Consider the following 15,359-nt stretch of genomic DNA (forward strand, 5'->3'; position numbering starts at 1 on the left):
TTGTGCTTTGTCTATGTGCCGCTCCCCTTCCTATTTGAGAGCTGCTTCTAGCATGGCAGCAGCCAGCTGAGGTCTCTGAGCCTGCGGTCATACCGTGTGTGTGTTTTTTTCTTTCTTATTGCTCACTTAGATACATGCAACAACTATCCCAGGTTTTAATGGTTAAAAAAAATGCTTAATACCAAAAATGACCAAGGGATAATATAAATTGTCCTGGGTGCTGGGAAGCCATGCTACAACAGTCTGCTGAAAATATTAATGTATCTGCTGTAATCCCCTATTAGCACCCCCCCCCCCTTTCTTTTCTTTTATTTTTTTGAAACCATTAGGATAGCATAGCAAATTGAAGTCAATGAAAACATTCTGGGCTAGAGGTACACGATAGAGGCAAAATCTTTGTTATATTAACTGGGTCCAGTCATCATTGGAAACACTGCTAAGTTCACAATCTTGTTTCACAAAGAACGAATGATATAATTTAAGACAATACATTTTGGATAAAGTGCTGCAAAATTTTGGGGAATCCCGCGGCGGTGGACACTCTAATTTTGGAACAGATCAATTTAAAACATTTTATTTTATTTTTTTATGTAGCTGATCTCCAAAATGGGAGCAGTACAGGAGTGGGAGTCATTCTGGAGCAGGACGGGAAAGGAGTCGTTTACACCAGGAGCAGGACAGGACATGATTTATTTTTGGATTGTGGTCCAGGGCGGGATTTTTTCTGTGGGAGTGAAATGGGACAGGAGTGAAAATCCACTCGGGTGTCACCCTCTACTGCAAAGTGCTTGTGTTAAATATACAGTACTGTGCAAAAGTCACCACCACTAGTTTGTTTCAATTACATTTTTGATAGCAGTTTTTTTTACTTAAAATGATAAATAGGACAGACATAGATGTTGGCAATGACATTAACTCTTTCACTGCCACTGACGTTAAAAGACGTCAAGTAAAAACCTACGGAGGGCTGCCAATGACGTTAAAAGATGTCATCCAATTTTTTATTTTATTTTTTTTGAAACGGGTGCTGGCAAGCCTTCCACATCTGTTGTGAAAGTTTCAAGGAGGTCTGTTGTGCCTAATGACTATTTTTGGCCCCTAGAGGGCAGCGATGACTCTCTTTTGACAAGATCGGGTGGGCGTCAGTAGAGGCGGAGCTAGAGCGTCGAGCAGGAGATCAGAATGGAAAACAAAGGAAAAATGGCGACCGGTTGCGAGGAGCTCACGCCCGAGCTGTTTTTTTCAAAGACCAAAAGCATCGACCAACGCTAAAAGAGCACATTGATGACGACGATGATCATCATCGATGATGATGATGGTGAATCCGAGCTTGACGGCGAAATTGGAAGCGCTGACGCGACGGCTATGACGGCGTCATAACGCGGAGCACAACCGAGCACGCACAGGCGGACGTTCGATCGGACGACGGAGAGTGCTCCGAGTCCAATGCATATTCATCGGAGGAGTGTGTACAGTCTGCTACTTGCTATTTATTCCCCGGAAAAAAAGGCGGTCAAGAAAGTGTAACGTTTGCACGCGAAACGGACAAGCGAAAGTGAAACTATAATCTGTTGTGCGAGTCCTGCGGCGTCTCCTTGCACGCAGGAGAGCGTTATAAAAAGAAAAACTGTATTTGAAACATCCACATAATTGTAAGTAGTACCACAGTTGCACACATTTGTAAATAGTTTGTGAAATTGTTTTGTCAAATTGTTACACTGTTGAATGGAAATAAACGTATTTTGCAATCAAAAAACACTTTTTCATTGTTGGTGAAAGCGTTTTACAGAAGTAAAGCACTATTTAGGTGTTTGTGGCATCATTCATGGACAAAAAGAAGTGTACAATTCACTAGAGTGCATGAAATAACATCGTTTCACAAAAAGCTCTTTTTCTCCGTTTTTTGTTTCAAAACAGAGAATTTCGGTGAAAGTAACCATTTTCTATTGTTGATTACTGAAGAACGGAATAAGGTATAAACAAACTTTTGCTGATGAAAGATGAGAGTCCAATCTTTCATTTGGTAGTATGTGTGTTTCCATAGTCCAAACACAATATTTTCTGTGGACCTGGAAAGATCAGTCAAAATGCTTAAATCGGCTGGCACTAGGGACATCCTGTTTCTGAAAACGTCTGGCAGTGAAAGAGTTAATGAAAAGTTCAAATTTTTTTTTTTTTTATCGGTGCATTAAACTGCATGATATGATCACTCTCCAGTCATCCATTTTCCTGTTAGGGTTATGGAGAACTAAAGCTTAGTCACACACAAAAAACCCAGCTCATTCATCAAAGCAAGAAGACATGTCAGAATGATGTGTGATTGGGCGTGCAATATTGTGTTTTCTAAGTCTTTTAATATTTTCCAGAGTGATGGGGGAGATCTGTGAGACAGTACAAAACAAAGGTTCCCAATATAGAGACATCATCTGCAGGTTACCATAGTCAAGTGTAAATAATGTAAAGCGCTTGAGTAGTTAGCCCGGTGGGGATTCTCTGTTCTTAATTATCATCAATGATGTTTAGTTTCTAATTCAACTATATGTGGCCTCTTTGTTACAAAGTCCGTGATCTATGAGAAATAGTGAAGTAATCCTATGCTGTTGTGGTCATTGATCAGTTTGTGAATATACTGTAGTGGATTCTATTATTATTATTATTATTATTATCCATCCATCCATCCATTTTCTTAACCGCTTGTCCTCACAAGGGGGGCGCTGGAGCCTATCCCAGCTGGCTTTGGGTTAGCGTTAGGGTTCGCAATCGTAACTAATTGAATAACTTCAATAGTTATTAACACACGATTTATCACAAATTTTATATCTGTTCTAAATGTACAATAAAATATTAATGATATAATTTTCATACTCTTAACATAAAAGTGGAAAACATTTTAAATTAATAGAAATATGGCTGCAACTTTTAGTCATTGATACATCAATTTCATATTAATTCTTAAAATTGAGTAAAAACTAAAAATAATTACTGTACTGTAAAAAAGGAGTGTGATATTGATTTGTGTTGGTCATTTTCTGCCACTAGATGGCATAATTGGATTTGTAAGACGTTAGTGACAGCTCATGGCATTTTTCTTTTCATATTAAGAGCTATCTAATCTTTAACATGAAGTAACTTGTGAAATTCTGCACATTCTTAAATTTGTAAAATGCAAATTGACCCCAGTCTCCACAAATATATGCATTATTATTAAATTTATTACTGCTAAATATTGACGTGAACGTGTCTGCTGCGTTGCGACTGGAATATCCCCAGTACAGGCTTTCCAAGTAATGGACGGTCATTAATTGCGCGTTAAATTTTTTTGTGGCAGGAACTTTAAATTTACTCAAAATTAACACACTAATTTTGATACCCCTAATTATTATTATTATTATCATTATTATTGTTTTTTTTATGTGATTGTTTTTGCTGTCAACTACAGTCTGAAAACAACTGTGGACAGCATGGTGAAATGGTTAGCACATCCGCGTCACAGTCAAGTGGTTCAAAACTGTGTGGACTTTGTATAGCTCCCTGTGCTTGTGTGGGTGTTTCTTTTTCTGACATTTCCAAAAAATGTGCTGTAGCCCTCTTGCTGTGTGAGTTCCCCTGCAGACTGACAGACTCACTTTTAGTATACAGTCCTTTTATCTTGGACCCTGCAAAAAAACACAATATGAAATATTGTTAGAAATGGTGTGTGCAAGCAGAGATTCTCTCCATTGTCTCCTCAACCAACTGAAGGCCATCACACAACTACATGAAAAAGGGGAGAGAGCAATCAGGCAATGCAGCAACACCTGTGGCCATCAACTGACCTGTGGTCAATTTCACAAAGCATGTTCAACTAACACCGAGACTAACCTTGGACAGCGAGTTAACATTCCCTAAGATAGAAAACTGATTTGAGGTAGTTATATAAACGCAGAGTAGATTCACCGTTGACGCTACACTAAAAAGTCCACATTAATGGAGCCCCGATTCGTCGAGTCACCATGGCAACGGGGAAGCGCACTGCGCGGCACCGCCCTCTGCTTCTGCGTTTTGTTGTTGTTGTTTTTTTACCCCTCTCAACTGAAAATCTTAATGCGATCATATGGCAAATTTGAACATGTTAGAAAAAAAAGTTTAATTTAATTTATTTAAAATTATTTTAGTTTTAATTTAAATATAGTCCTTTGCAATCACAATAATATTACAGGGGAAACCTGATGAATGGTCATTTATTCATTTCATTTAGGTGCAATCCTGTGGGGGAAGAGCACACTTGACTTAATATGAAATATAAAAACATTATTAAAACGGTTATAAGAAAAAAAAACAGAGCGCAACACACAATATATGCTGCGATGTGAGCGCATGACTATGGCTGGTAATGTTGCAAATGTAAAGACGAATTAAGTTGTGTACGTAGGTGATGGACTGTGATGTTAAACGGTACCACTCAAAAAGATAACTGTCCGAAAATGCCAGCATATCTATGCGCAGTCTGATAACAATCTCACAATGGATATTTAACTATGCGCAATAATGCGGCACCTTCATCAATAGGGTCATTGTCAAAAGGACATGCCATGTTTTTGACAAAATTGGACTTTACGCTATAGACTATAGGCATATTATAGGCGACAGAGAAAACCTCAAGGTTCATTGTGGAAAACCTGCAACCGACCAGGTTTGGTTCATGGAACATGTTACTACGGTAGCTGACCGAGAGCTTAAATGACCTCTTTTTATGAAACAGGCAAGAGTTACCTCTTTTTCTCTGGTTTCAATTACCTCCCTTTCTGAAACGGAAAACGCAGAGTTTCCCACATTTCAGGGTTTCTTGACCCAGAGTTCTCACTAAACCTGCTTTGTGAAATAGACCCCTGATGTTCGTGCAGTGAGCCCGTTCCCAAACCTCTCTGCTTTTTGCAGCTCAACTGACAATTGTACTCTTCTCCACAGCGCTGGAACACAGTCCAGCCTAGCTTCCCTTCTTATCTACAACCCAAGTGGTACCTAAGGTCTCTCTTTGACAAACCTCACATTTACTCGTGTCAGTGGTGACCCTGGCATTCCTCAGTGACTTGCACCACCGCCATCCATATCCATACACATGCTTTGCAGCTATTACTGTGGATGTTAGCATCATCAAGTCGACGGCAGCATATTTAGCGCGACTGATTGCCTGAGTGTATGATGTTTTGCCCTGCGGTGTATGATGTTTTTTTCCCCTTACACTAGAAACTTGTTCCCAGATTTATTTTACCAGGTTCAACACCTTAAGTGGTTTTGAGCCAGACAGCTCAGGGAGAGAAACCTCCCACCTGCAAATAGAGAGTATAGTCGCCTATTAACTCGTACGGTTCCTGATCTGTGCTGTGTGCGAAATAAAACAATGCACTGCCAATTTGGATTGACGGAAATGACCTGCAACAGCACACGGGCAACACTATGCTGGGAAGGTGTGCTGGGCCACTCTTTCTGCATAATCCACCAAGATTAACACAAAGATATATACTTATGTACTCTGGTGAAATCGCCCAATGAGGTTCATACAGTTATGCTCAAACGGGACCTTAGTGAGTGAGTGAGTAAGCGCAACTGTGCTCTTGCAGTGGCCAGTTGGTTGACCAACTGGCTTTTGGTGTAGGACGCATACCGGCGGCACACATCTTTGCTAATGCCGGGCCAGAAATGGTTCATCATGCAGTCTAGTTTTCGGTAGATGATCTCTTACCAAAAAAAGAAAAGAAAAAGAACAACAACCCTTAGAAATAGGGATGTAACGATGCATCCAAAGATCGATTTAATATCAATGTAAAAAAAATAAAAAATTGTGATTCACAACACCATTTTAACTGTTGTGCCTTGCGCAGTTTTTTATTGTTTCTAGCTGTACCCTTTTTAGGGACGTACACGTTTTGCAGATATTCAGTACTGTTTGGCGGGTTTTTGTAGATGTCAGTAAAAACTTGATTAGATCTTTGTAAGTAATCAATTTAATGTTTTAAGTTTTGTAAGTTGTTCCCCGTTTATTTATTGAGGCCATTTATCGTCTGTGTGTTTTTCGCTTGTGGGCCGTACACTAGCGGTAAAATACGTGTCGCTGATGACGTGTCTTATTAGTCCCAGTAGAGGGCCTTATTGTTACACTTGTTAAACAGACATCTGTTTAGTCTTCCTCATTTGATTTGGATTTTATTCGTCTTTAAACAAGCACGACAATAAAATCATAACAAAGGAAAGAAAAAAAAGCATAATATATTAAGATGCAAGTTTGAGAAGGGGCAGAATGACGCAAAACTTATCAAGTTAGCCCCCTTCACATAATTTAAATTCAGAATTCATTAAGACACACACAAGTATTTAAATACATTTTCGAAGATTAAAAGAAGTTTAACTCCTTCACTCCCAGCCATTTTCACTGAAGCAACCCCCTACGCTCCCGGCTGTTTTACTGGAATTTGACTGATTTTGCAAGGTCCACAGAATAATGTGTTCTATTGCTATAAAAACATGGAACCTACCAAAAAAAAGATTAGAGTCTCTTCTTTCATCAGGAAAAAAAGTATATTCATATCTGTTTCCGTTTTGCAGCAATTAGCAATAGAAAATAACTAAATTTAATCATTATTCACCAACAATTATTCACAAACAATAACAATTTTAAACAATACGAGCTTTTTGCAACATGGCCCTGATTGATCTCTTATACTCTACTGACACCCGCTGGACGTTTTTTGTAATAACTACCATTACTTCAACCTTTCTCTGCAGTTCAGAGGCTGCATCAAAGCCTTCTATATGGTCTAGCAAAAAAAGTATAAATACATCTTTGGGAACATGGTAATATTTAAAATAGAACATTTTCATACGTTTTTGGCAGCAAATGAGTTACGGAAAAACCTCGTTGTTAAGGAAAATAGTAAAAGAATCAACACAAATCCTCAACAAAGCTTATAGAGATTCATTCTTCAGTCGTCTGTCTCGCTTCACAAAGCTGAGAAGGCAGAATATTAACCTTAACCACAAAGCACTGACAACAAGACGAAAACCTGTCAAAGCATAACAAAAGAAGACAACAAAATTTTGGTAATGCCATTGATATGGCAGACATGATGTAGTTATTGCAAGGATTTGCACCTAAATGTTTTCTCTTATTTCCTTTAATCTACTTTTAAAGCAATCACTTTCTGCACTTTTGCTGCATAATCACATCTCATTATAGGAGTTGAAATCATTGCACAGGATAAGTGCTAAAACATGATGAGGATAAAGTTGCTATAAATGTTAAAAAGAAAAGATAAGTTGTAAGGTCAGAAGGGCGATGCCAAGTATAACAGTGATAGGAAGCATACAGAGAGTAACAAACTGTTTTCCGGTGCAGCCATAGGAGCACCACCAACCATTTGATCCGCCTGTCAATGTGGACCACGTGAATAGCAAGCAGTGGTCAAACAAATGCTCAGAGAGAACAGAAGCTTTTGGGAGAGACAAAGATTATATATAGCAAAAATCAATAAAATTATTTAGCATTCGGTACAAAGACATGAACGATCCTTAACACCATCTATAATGTCATAAAAAAACATGCCTTTTAACATCATGAACTAAAAATACACAGAAAAGTCACCACTTTAAATGGGTTATAAAAGCAGAGCTTTGGTTACAAATGCACTTTGCAATATTACAGTTGAGTGATTCAGGCAGGCAGAAGTATCAAAAATGAAAGTGTTTATGAACATTGATTTTAAGAAAAACTGCGGCTTTGTTGCGGTTTATGGTAAAAGAGAACACATTTTCAAACTTGGAGGTCCAAAATCAACAGATCTTTGTTATCATGGCCCAATAGATTTGTGTAATTACTTTTCTCAGTTTAATTGAAAACAAGCCATGTTCAGCTTGGTGTATTACACTTGTTTGTTTCCAACAAAACACATTTTGTTACCATGAATTCCCTTCAACTTCATTATAGTATTTTAGTAAACTATGCGTTATCCAGAAATGCAGAACAAAATGTACTTTCTTTCACATTTATTTGTGAAGCAAATGTACATTAGTCCCTGTATTGCATCAAATGCATGTGTTTATATGTAGATGATTCTCCAGACAGTTCATAAGGAAAAAAAACAAAACAAGTGTAAGACATTATGTTGTAATTCCACAGTGGTGTTTGTATGTGCGCCTGTGACCAACAAGCACTTTGTTCAACTCATCTGTCCAGCACAGTAGTCATTTTTGACACATTTTCAAGTTATTGATAGTTTGAGGGCCTATTGCAGATTTAAAATTAAAATGTCATAATGTCAAAATAAATCAGCTTGATCCAAAAAAAATCTGCATTAGGCAGAAGCATACTGGTCACCCTTTAGCAGAAGTGGGGGACTCAAGTCACATGACTTGGACACGAGTCGACTTATTTTTACTTGTGACTTTTTTGGCAAAACCTTATAAAAGACTCGACTTTGATTGAATCAAACTCAACTTGAGATTTGAACTACATAACGTGACAAGCCATTTTGTTTATATTTTTAATATATGGTGTCTTTTTTGTTTTAGAAACAAAAGTTGTTATTTTGGTGTCGTGCGAACTGGTGATTGGTGAATCTGGCAAGTCCGGCAACAATGGCCACTGGTATGCTCCAGCCACACAAGGGTGGAGGCTGAATAAACTCTTCATTTTTTCAGTTTTCTTGGAGTCTGAGCTGAAGTTTGGGCTGTGCTCGAACCACCTCTTGTTTTGTTGTTTTATTCCAGTTTCCTTCCCAATCTTGTAGTACGCCAAGTTCCCTTAAGAAACTGCGGTGTTTTCCCAGAACACTTCATACCACAGAATAAGGAATGAGCACAGGCGTCATTACAATAGGTAGTCGCTGTAAAAAGTGTGCCACCTGCAGCGCCACCCACTGCACATCTGCCATCTTGATTGCGCCTATTGGCGCTTCTGCTAAATCCTTATTCTATGTTCCACACTGAAGGGAAGATACAAGCTAATAGGTAAACAAAAAAAAAAAAGTCAGAGCTATTTGTACTCAACTGAGCATTAATGGAGCATGCATGATGTAAAAAAAAAAAAAGCTTTACAATTTCCTTTTTGAACTGCACAAGGCACCTTAAAGTGTGAAGCTAAGGTTAGCTTGACAGTTTATCTCCACAATAGCTGTTCAAATAACTAAACTTAATGTTGGTAATGCATTTAGTTGAGAAGGCAAATTGATAAGACTAGACCAGGGATAGGCAAGTTCGGTCCTAGAGAGCCGCAGCCCTGAATGTTTTCGGTGTCTCCTGCCTCCAAACCCAGATGTTTTAAATCATTAGCTCATCATTACGTTCTGCAGGAGCCTCTCAGCTGTGTTCGAGGAGGGAGACATCAAAAACATGCAGGACTGCGGCTCTCAAGACCGAACTTGCCTATCTCTGGACTAGACACCATAAAGCAGTGGTCCCCAACCTTTTTTTGACCACAGACCGGTTCATACAAGTCCACAACTTTCACGGACCGGCAACTTTGTGGATTTGGAGGGTTGGGGGATGCTTGGCTGTTCGGCGGCTGATTAATACAACAAAAATACAACAACAAACGCACACTATGTATTTTTATGTACCTGTACTACATAGCAGCACACTTTAATATGGTGAGGTCACTATGGTAATGCTTATGAATGATACGAGCAACACACACACACACACACACACACACAAGCATCTTTTTGCCGGTCATTTTTAGTCAAATATTTTCAGGACAAGTGCAGCACACACACGATCACATGCACACACATCATTCACTCATTTAGCCTTATAAAACACCCAGTATTCCCAGTGTTGTAGTGGACCTTGGAGAAGTGGGTATACTCTAAAATTCCACTTTTTCTTCTTCTTCTTTTTTTTTTAAGTATTCCAGAAAACCGTTCTGTTTAAGATACAATGATGTAAGAAAAAAATTTAATTTTTAGTTGCTCACAATAATAAAATTATCACAACTTCATTGACTTGAGCAGTTTTACTGGTAGCACAAGTGGCCTGAATTCAGGTGAAATTTGTTTGTTATGAGACAAATATACAGTATAAATAATGCTGTAAAAGAATATTTAACAAAAGCAATAAACAATTAAAATTGTGAAAAACAGTCACTATTAGATCTCTATATTGTGGTAAGCTGAATCTTAAAGTACATGTCTCATTCTCGTGTTTAAACTTACTTTAAAATCAACTACCAGCCTAGCTACTAAAACGAAACTAGATCATGTAGGTAAGTGTGTAACCGCCGGCACCAACTCCGGGGATCGAAACCACATCACAAGTAGTCTCTGGTGTATGAGCGCAATGCCATCCGGGTGAGCTAAAACGGCAAAGGATCATTCACTGTGTTTGTGATGTGCCCTACTCTGCCTATTATTGTCTCATCAGTCCTCGTGTGTAAAGTTAGCCAATCAAATCAGCGAAGGCATCGCCTACCAGCCAATTAGAGACAGAGGAGCTAAACGGTGCGCATCAAGGAAGATTTAGAAGTGGGTAGACACAAAACTGACTGAAAAATAAGTGAGTATACACCGTATACCCGCATATACTCTAGACTACACCACTGAGTTTTCCGCCTGTGTTGGGGAAGCCATTTTGCGTGAGGACACGCATTGCGACATCTGACCAATGTAATACACAGCTCCGACATGTCGTCAAAAATTCCATCCACACTCTCATCACTGAGTGGGAACTGAATCCACGCTGCCTGCACCGAAGTCGGGCGAATGTAGCATTACTGTACATCATCAGTGACACACATTTGACTTATAATTTCATCATAAACTAATTGAAACTACAAAAAAAGAAAAAGCCGCTCGGGAGCCAAGCCAGATACACCACAAAATTAAAATAAATAATTTATGGATTATTTTTTCAATGCTGCAGAAAAATGAAAATAGACAAATTTGCAAATAATAAAGCACAAATTGTGTTTATTTGGGAATTACTCCATTTAACAGTGTGCATCTTGCATGGCTCGTTGATTCATTTACTTCACAATCAAATACTAAAATGTTTAATTGAGATGAGATGTCAGCTTTAGGATTGGTGAATTTATCTTTTCCTCTCCCCCAGCGTTCGGGGGAAGTCAGCTATTTCAATGAAAGTCTTCAGCTTTTAGACAATATGAAAGCAATTAAGATTGGCCATAGAGATGGACAAACAAAAAAGGCCACAGGGAAGAAGGCAGCAGTAAATGTGAGAAAGAAAATGGTTGAGAGTACCGGCAAAAGGCAGCTAGAGACATCCATCCATCCATTTTCTTAACTGCTTTTCCTCACAAGGGTCACGGGGGGCGCTGGAGCCTATCCCAGCTGGCTTTGGGCAGTAAGCGTGGTACACCCTCAACTGGTTGCCAGCCAATTGCAGGGCACACAGAGACAAACAACCATACTCACAATCACACCTAAGGACAATTTGGAGTGTTAAATTAACCTGCCATGCATGTCTTTGGAATTTGGGAGGAAACCCACGCAAGCATGGGGAGAACATGCAAATTCCACCCAGGAAGGCCAAAGCCCGGACTCGATCTCATGTCCTCTGCACTGGGAGGCAGACATGCTAACCAGTCATCCACCGTGCCACCTTCAGCTAGAGACAATTTGACAGAATGGATATGTCCTGCCACTACTGCCCCTAAGTCTTTGCTGCGCCTAGTTTGAGATGTGCTGAGTCTCCTCTTGGAGATTTGGGGCCCATAATCCTTCCAGTTGATAATGAGAGATAAACCTAAATGATATATCAGTCAAATGGGGAAACTTACGGTAACAGCAAAGGCATCAGTCTTCATTCATTCCTGACATTTCTATTACCTTGCTTTGCCTGGAAATCATTTATAGTAAAGAAGAGCTAGCATTGGTATTAAAAAAAAATATAATAAATAAGCGTAATCCCTTAATGACACAAAGTTTATGGTTATATAAGTAGATGCTCACGCCTTTTGGATCATTAATAATAGATGTTGAATTTTTATGTTGGCATTGTCATGTATCAAAAGGTATGCGCAGGTGTTGCAGGATAAATGCAGGAAGATCATCAAAATGCTAAAGAGGCAGATTTAATGAGGTACATCATGAAAACTACTCTCCTGACAAAGCTTTTAGATTAAAAGAGTGAGAGAAAGATAGATAGAGAGAAGTGATAAAAGTAAATAAACAAAAATTTACAAGCAATATAATACAATACGTCTTCCCAATTTTCTCTCACACACATACTGCACATTCATACTCTCTTAAACCAGTGGGTGAAACTTCTTGATGAATAGCAGAAATAAATGTCATGGTCATTTGTGTAACTCAAGCACACTACACAAAGGGTCAGTTTGTTTGGCAAGCACTGACTAGAATATCTAACAAAAAGTCAACAAGTACCTGTGATATATTGAAAGGCCATGTTTTGGAATTGTGGGGTTGGGGGGTGAATCCTTTGGTTTTAATCATGTTATTTAAATCTGCTGTTGCCTGAGGATGCATAATGACCTTCATGTTGCTGAACCAGAGTATAACAAGATACTGTAGGCCAGGCTTCTCCTGCTCGCGGCGTAGTTTGAGTAGCTCATGGACAGGTTTTGAATCGAAAAGTTTTCATGGACATGTCAAGGAAGCTGGAAACATACCCTAACATAACACGCTGCTTACACTAAGGATAAATTCAAAGTAAAGCATTCCAAATAATACATTGACGGTATGCAAATAGCTTTGGTAGACTTTTATTTTGAAGATGGCCCGAATTGTGCCGGGATGGCTAACTTGACTTCCTTTTTCCATGTTTCGGATTTCTTTATTTGTTTTTATTGACATTACGACCAACATCAACACAACACTATCCCAAAGCGATATTCAATCGCTAATTTCAGACGCTAAGAAACCGCTAGTTAGTTACGCCGTCATTGTATGGTACGGCACAAATCTACGACGTTAGTGGCTAGCAGGTAACTGTTAGCATTAACAACAAGTGCCTTAGTGATGGGCATGACAGTTCTTTTAAGTGAACTGAATCTTTAGAATCAGTTCATTAAAAAAATATATTCAAAAGATTTATTCATTGAATCGTTCGTCTACGCAACCCACCCCCAACCCCCACCGGCACAGACGGAAAAAATAAAATAAAATAATATAACACACAGTTAATGTTATGTTGCTATATTTGTTGTCATTAGTGTGTTTCTATCAAAAACAAAAGTACGTTCACTCACTGAATCATTCCTGAGCCGGAATTGGCAACACGTTTACTCACTGACTTGTTCACTCGCTGTTCGCCAATAGCATGGGAGTACCTTTGCCCGTGTTTGACGCTGGCTGCTGATTGCTCGTTCGCGAAGATTTAAGACATGAGCGTGGCTGAGCTCAAATTAACTGAGAAAAGAACTAATCACTTCAGTAAGTGATCCGTTCACTCACGTTCACTGAAAAGATCCGTTCTTTTTGAACGAAACGTATGTGAATGACACAACTGTAGAGTGCCTTACTGGTTACAGTAAATGAGTTTGACAGCTGGGAGGGACTTAGGGTCGGGCCGCTGCTCCTCCGCATGGAGAGGAGCCAGTGGCTCGGGCATCTGGTTCGGATGCCTCCTGGACGCCTACCGGCATGTCCCACCGGCGGGAAACCCCAGGGACAACCCAGGACACGCTGCAGAGACTATGTCTCTCGGCTGGCCGGGGGATCCCGTCGGAGGAGTTGGTTGAAGTAGCTGCCCCCGCGACCCGACCCCGGATAAGCGCTAGTAAATGGATGGATATATATATATATATATATATATATATATATATATGCCAATGTATGCATTGTATAACCACTGTTCATTTGTTGTTGAAAATAACTTGCGGTGGAAAAAAGGTTGGAGACCCTTGCTGTAGGCTATTACTAAATAGAAGCTATTTGTTGGATTTCTAATAGTTGTGAGAAAATGTAAGGATTTAACCTAAGCAAATATGGTCATTCGGTGCTGTCTATGGTGACCGTTTATTGAAATATTAATTGAAATGAGTGCAGTCACATTTACTGTCTACTTACTAAATATGGGAAACGGGTGATGGCCAAAATGTTACCATGACAAACTAAAAATAGGCTTTTATTTCTTTGACTGGCTTTGTGTGACCTTTTTTTGCTCTAATTGGTTGACAGACTCTCACAGCTGCACTCAAGCTTGACAAGTTAAGTAAAGTGTTTCTAAAGTCTTCTTTATCCTGTCATGTGATAACAGAACTTGCAGCAAAGTCATGCACATAAACAAAATTAGCTCTTTTTCCAAGACAAATCCTTTATAGTCCACTGAAACTTATTAGTTTCTAAGCTTTACAACATAAATGCCTTGGCCAATAATTGTAAGGCTTTTTTTGTTTAGTCATATTCTGATCAAGAAGGTCTAGATACTGTGTTTGTGGTTGACATAGCAACATTCATGATGTGTTGTAATGATGATAATGCATTCCAAAACAAGACAAGGCAACCGTAGGAAAATAAACAACTCTGACAGGACAGCAGATACTGTAAGTGGTTTGCACTACTACCACACAGCAACAAGAGTCTGGGCCCTAATTTCATAGACCCTACATGTAGAAGTACAAGTAAGTAAGTTAGAGTACAAGTAAATGCATATGTTAATGGTTATGAATAAATAAATAAAAAGGTGGGGGAGGATGTACTCATGGTCAATGTCATTTCTGTATATGCCCTCACATTTCCTGTCCGCTGTGATCTGGCGGCAATATTAAATGTATGGTTAAAATGTGAAATATTTCTTCATAAAACGTGTCCATGTTTTCCTTCTGAAAAACCATTAACTACAATGCAATTCCCAAAACAACGGAGCATTTACTGTGTTTGCAAATTTAGCAAACAGTGACAATTTGGTGGCAGAAGAAATACCAGAATTTAGACCACAGAACCACACTTTTATCAAGGCTTCCATCAGGTATTTATAATGTAATAAGCCTTCGATCAGTCCTAGCAACGCGGTTTTATCTAAAAATTTTGGTAGCCATTAGCAATATGTTAAGCCGAGTTCGTATGCGTGCGTGTAATTGATGTCCCGGGAAATTGTGCACTGACCTAAAGGTTCCATTGTCTCCCATCTCGAATGGATGCTGGAATTCTTAAGTAATTAATTCATCGTAATGAACGCGTTAAAGTCCTATCATATATACATCGCTCCACCCTCCCTCAATCTGCAGACAAATTGTTGAGGCAGATGGCTGTGCAAACTTCAAGTGCTTGACAGCTGGATGAGTTGAGGTTCAGTCATTTATGTAGGAATGACACGTCCTTGTTGGAGGGGGGGGGGGGGGGGGCTGTATTGATTTTGTATGTGGATCAGTTGGATTTTGTATGTGGATCAGGTGGTTTTCCCCCAGC

General features: G+C 39.2%; 1 protein-coding gene across 4 annotated transcripts in view; it reads left to right on the forward strand.

Annotated features, from left to right (window-relative positions):
- sorcs3a (sortilin related VPS10 domain containing receptor 3a) overlaps positions 1-15,359 on the forward strand; it is a 300,196-nt gene that overhangs the window by 89,465 nt on the left and 195,372 nt on the right. The gene's annotated exons all lie outside the window — the stretch shown is intronic.

This window comes from Vanacampus margaritifer, chromosome 7 (genome assembly GCF_051991255.1).
Source record: "Vanacampus margaritifer isolate UIUO_Vmar chromosome 7, RoL_Vmar_1.0, whole genome shotgun sequence".
Taxonomy (NCBI): domain Eukaryota; kingdom Metazoa; phylum Chordata; class Actinopteri; order Syngnathiformes; family Syngnathidae; genus Vanacampus; species Vanacampus margaritifer.